We start from the raw sequence: 5,703 nt of genomic DNA, 5'->3' as shown, positions 1-5,703 counted from the left end.
TTGGTTTTATTGATTTTGTCTATTGTTTTTTGAATCTCTATTTTATTGATTTCCTTCTGCTGACTTTAGCTTTCATTTGTTCTTTTTCTAATTCATTTAGGTGGTGGGTTGTCAATTTGAGATTTCTCTTCCTTTTTGAGGTAGGCCTGTATTGGTATGAACTTCCCTCTGAGCACTGCTTTTGCAGCATCCCATAGATTTTGAGTGGTTGTGTCTTAATTATCATTTGTCTCGAGGTTTTTTTTAAATTTCCTTCTTGATTTCCTCATTGACCCATTGGTTTTTTTGTAGCATGTTGTTTATTCTCCATGTAGTAGGTTTTTTTTTCTTATTTCTTTTCCTGTGGTTGATTTCTAGTTTCATGCCATTGTGGTCAGAGAAGATACTTGGAATAATTTCTATACTCATAAATTTGTTGAGGTTAGCTTTGTGCCCCAGTATGTGATCAGTTCTTGAGAATATTCCGTGTACACTTGAGAAGAATGTGTATTCTGATTTTTTTTGGATGTAATGTCCTGAAAATGTCAAATAAGTCTAACTTTCCTATTGTTTCCTTTAGGATCTCTGTTGCTTTATTGATTTTCTGTCTAGATGTGAGTGGGGTGTTATAGTCTCCTACTATAATTGTATTCCCATCAATTTCTCCTTTTATGTCTGTTAGTATTTATTGTATGTATCTGGGTGCTCCTATATTTGGGGTATATATGTTGATGATAGTAATATCCTCTTCTTGAATGGATCCTTTAATCATTAAATAGTGTCCTTCTTTGTCTTTCTTTATGGGCTTCGTTTTTTTCTCCCCATTGAGCGAGGCCAGGGATTGAACCCACAACCTCATTGTTTCTAGTCAGATTCGTTTCTGATGTGCCGCAATGGGAACTCCATCTTTTCTTTTCTTTTCTTTTCTTTTCTTTTCTTTTCTTTTCTTTTCTTTTCTTTTCTTTTCTTTTCTTTTATGGTTTCCTTTACTACACCAAAGCCTATAAGTTTGATTAGGTCCCATTGGTTTATTTTTTGTCAAAACAAAAGTGTGAAAACTTTGAGTGAACATGTTAAAATGTTTATTATACATCCAAGTCTTCAACATACGTCTCACAGAGGATGAAGTGGTATGAACAGATAGTGTCCCACTATGAAGAATCAAGCTCAGGAGACCCGTTGTGGCTCAGTGGTAATGAACCCGACTAGTATCCATGAGGATCCCTGGCCTTGCTCAGTGGGTTAAGGATCTTGCATTGCCACCAGCTGTGGTGTAGGTCACAGATGCGGCTCAGATCCTGTGTTGCTGTGGCTGTGGTATAGACTCCAGCTGCAGCTCTGATTTGACCCCGAGCCTAGGAACTACTGTATAGCCCTTGTGTGGCCCCAAAAAGAAAAAAGAAAAAGAATTACGCTCTAAGCATCTGTCTGAGTATAGGTCCTGTGCTGGGCACTGCAGAGAGGGTCTATTCATGCAGGCCAGGATGCAGAACTGGATGCTGGCCAGGGTGTGTACTGGACAAGGATGTTGCCTGAGATACTGAGCCCTTTCCACAGCTACCTGCAGGGGGCAGACTGACCATGCAGTGATGGGGCTACAGTGGCAGCTCTTTTGAGCTCAGAGTCCTGGCCCTGTAGAGTACCAGTTTCTCTTCTCTCTTCTCTTCTCTACTCTCCTCCCCTCCCCTCCCTTCTCCTTCACAGGTGTGCACGAGCCCATGAGCTGATTTGGTGGCCCATTCACGGCTGGCAGGCTGGATGGGATCATTTCTCCTTGAGCTCTTTGTCTAGCTCAGTTTCAAATGATTCATGAGTGGCTTTCGCCATCTTCCCCAGAAAGTGCCCCTGCCTGGCTCTGTAAACCTTTCCAATTAGGCTCCAATTAAGCAATGTTTTCTGATAAGTGGCTGCTCACCCATTCCTTCCAGACCACCTGAGAGAACTCTTCCTGTTTTGGGCAGCATCTGGGCAGTGCAGCCTCCCTATCCTGGCTCTTGCGCCTCTTCACCAAACCTCATTCTCATCATGCTGTTGACTGAGGCCTGAAGAGTAGCTGAGGAGTGAGTAGGTGTCAGGTGGGAAGATGGGGCTTCTCTTATCCTTTATCCCTTCTATCTCTCTGTCTCTGTCTCTCTTTTTCTCTGGCCCTGAGAGGAGGTGACTGAGGAAGTCACTGAATTGACAGTTGGGGCCTTGTAGCTGCATCCAAACTAGGTTCAAAGATGTCAAAGTGGGCCAGCCCAGGGAGGTGAGCTGCCTTTGCCCAGCTTGGGGTCATGGTGGGCACCCCAGCTGTGCAGGACACTTTGCGGTTCTGCTGAGACCTGGGCAGCCCCCTCTGCTTGGCTGTTAATATGCTCAGGACCCATTGTTGTTCATGATTCTGGCAATGTATAGGGCCAGGGTATCCATGAATTTGGATGTTTGCAAAAGTGCCAGTAAGCCTTGACAGCCTACTGCCTTTGTTATTCCCCTCTTGGGAGTGGGCTTTGTTTGGGAGCTGTGCCCATCAGCCTGGACCACTCCTTATTCTTCATGCTGCACAGGGTGGCTGCAGCCCCTGCACTAGTGGCAGCTTGTTCTATGGATGTCCTTTCCCAGGAAGCTTGCCCATGCCAGGCAGGACTGAGTGGCTATGGTAAGGGAACTAAGAAAGCCCCAAGCCCAGGCTTCTCTAAGAGAAACATGGGGGCACTTTGCTATTGGCCAGAGCATGCTATGCTGAAAGAGAAAGGTCGGACCTCTTTGGAAGAGACCCCCTTCCCATGCTGTGCTGAGGCCAGAAAGATGATCTATGAGGTGGCTTAACATGAGATGTTTGCCCTTCTAGCTTGCTTTGTGTCTTTGGTGGGCTAATTTGCTGAGTTCTCTGGGCCTCAGTTTATCATCCATGGTCAACTGTGGCAGATGCTGGTCTGTCAATGGCTGTTCCATGTTAATTTACCTTTTTTCCCCACCCTGGGCACACACAGAGAGGCCAGGTTGATGTGGGATGGCCAGGTGTTGTGGGTGACCAGAATCTACAAAGGTGGCCAGGGCTTGATATAGATAAGGCAGGGGTTGTGGGCACAGAGGTGGGAAGCATCTGGCCCATCTGGGGACGTACAGACTGCATGTATACCTCTGGGTATGAAAGCAGGAGGGCCACTTTGCCTCTCCCCTGCAGTTTAGGAAGGCCCACCAGTGGCCATGGGGGAGGTGGATTGCAGGCAGGGGTGTGGTGAGGCAGTCAGACCTGATGGGGAGATGTGTTGTCTAGGAGATGGAGCCTGTGACCTTAGGTCCAGCTGGGGTGGGGGTAGCTGATAGCTGGGAGCATCATCTCAGTTGCTGCCCTAGATGCAAGGGGCAGGGACAGCCCCTCCTAGGCCCTCGGATACTCCAATGTCACCCTGCACCAGGCACTCCCCCCGCCCCAACTCCCATGCTGCATGGCCCACCAAAAGCTGGTCCCTAAAGGCCTTGGTCCTCACTGTGTAGACTGAATGGGTCTCTCAGAATCCCTCCCCTCCTGATACCTGGGGGAGGCTCAGCACTCAAAAACATGCTATAGGGCTGCTTAGGCTGGCTAAGTGAGCCCCCCAAGCTGCTATGAGCTGACAACCCCTGATGAAAGCAGAACCCCAGCCCTCCTTCACGTTCCCCAGATGGCGCTCACCTTTCCAGCTCCCTTTGTGCCACCTGTAGCCTAGCCAGTCACAGGCTGGGACCTGAGCTGGCCACCTCTTTCCTTGGGACTTGCTGGGTGGCCAGACAAGAAACCTCTACTCCCCGTGGAAGGGAGCCCTCTAAGGCTTGCAGTGCCTTCCAAACACATATTTACAATCTCACACTTCATTTTTCTTGGACACAATCTCTGTGCCTATAAACACGTCATCACTCACACCTCCTCACCCCATGCCTCATACTTCCCGGGTGTAAGAGCCATGTCTTCAGGTGGAGGCCCTGATGGCTGTGCTGAGGCCTTTGGAGGTGGGGATGACAGGGTGTCCCCAAGCTCTGCAGCCTGGGTGGGCTGAAGCTGCTTTGGTTGGTGTTCTCTTTTGCCATGCCAGCCCTGTTGGTGAGATGGCTGAGTGTGGTATGAGCAGATGAGGGCATCAGATATCCCCCTCCCAGAGAAGGAATCCCTGGAGTAGGAAATGACGTGAGGCTGGTCACATCCACAGAGAGGCAGAACGATGGGTGGAGGTTTCCACAGTGTGACACCACACCTTATTAAAAGACATGGCTCCCTGGAGTTGGATGGGTCACAGATGGGAACACTGAGGCCCAGAGAGGAAGTGATTTGCTTAGTCCCCATCTCCTTCCCACCCTCTTCTCACCCAGTCAAGCACCAAAAATTCCCCAGGCAGGATGAGGTATGTCCACCTGGATGGCCTTCTAAGAGGAGCGTCCTGCTCCACATGTCTTTGTCAGGTATATTTTTTGTCCTTTTGTTTTGCCTCAGAGCACTGCCCTGAGATAGGTCACCAGGTGGTAGATCCTCAGAGACCACTAGCCCAGCCTTTGAAGGTGCTCAGGCCCCCAGACCCTGGGTCACTGTGGCCAGAAACAGAACTCTGACTTCAGGTGTCTGATATACAGCTGGACTCTCCCTCACAGGCTCCTCCCTTCCCACGCCTCTGGCAGCACTGGCCATGGAAGTGAAAGCTAGTCGTCTGAAGGCTAGCATTTAGGGGACTCCTACGCCACAGCCTGTACCCTACAGCGGTGCTCTTCTCCGTGGTTTGTGGCTGTTGACATGGAGAACCCCTGGCCCAGGGGCTTCTAAGCGTTCTCCTTGATCCCATCCTCTATCTGGTAATTTGTCTTATCTGTTTTAATTACAGCTTGGGGCTTTGCCTTGCTTCAGCTGTGGCTCTGCCTTCTCTGTGTGCCCAGCGGCTCATCTTGCCTCTACCGGCAGCCTTCGTCCAGTTCTCACAGTTTCTGAGACAGAGGTCGCCCCAGGATCAGCGCGGGCAGTGATCTCAGCCTCTAGTTCACCTCTCTCAATTTAAATGTAGGGAGACAGCTCCCAAAAGGTCGAGTGACTCGACCTGCCTGCACCATCCCTAGTCAGGTTGCCTCACTCTCAGGCCTACAAACCAGGGAGCAGCGCTCCTCTGGCCTCCCTTCTTAAAACAGTCGGGCTTCTCAAACTGCAGGGGCATCACCTGCTGGCTAGTCTCCTCTTTCAGGAAAACTCCCCCTTCTTGAAAACTCCCTCGGGAGCGCTCCAGCTCTGGGCTGACACTCGAGTCCCCTGCGGCACCACCCCCTGGCTTCCCAGCCAAGAGCTCCGCCCTGGCCCCGCCTCGGGCCACACCCCGCCACCTCTGCGGCCCCAGGTTCCCCCATCCCCAGATCCCCTAACGCTCCCACCCCTTGCTCCCACTCCAACGGCTGTACAAGGACCGCCCCGCCCTCTAGCCCCAGGCCACCAATGCTCCGCCTCGGCTCCGCCCCCACGGCCGCGCCGGGGGCTTGTTCCCTTCCCCCGGCCCCCACCGCGCTCCGGCCCCTCCCGCCTCTTCCGGCCGACCGGGTTCCCACCCGCCTCCTCGCGTGCCTTCCTCCCCACGCGCGGGGCGCGGCCGGAGACCCGAGTGGCCGGGTTGCAACAAGGCTGGGCGGTGCACTGGCTCGGGTTTCGGCCCGCCCCCGGCGCCGGCGTGACTCCTCCCCGGGCGCGGGCGGGGCCGGGCCAGCTGGCCGGCGCCCCGCCCCCGGCCTGGCGCT

The sequence above is a fragment of the Phacochoerus africanus genome, chromosome 4, assembly GCF_016906955.1.
Source record: "Phacochoerus africanus isolate WHEZ1 chromosome 4, ROS_Pafr_v1, whole genome shotgun sequence".
NCBI classification, from domain to species: Eukaryota; Metazoa; Chordata; class Mammalia; order Artiodactyla; family Suidae; genus Phacochoerus; species Phacochoerus africanus.
Note: the sequence above shows the minus strand (reverse complement) of the source record.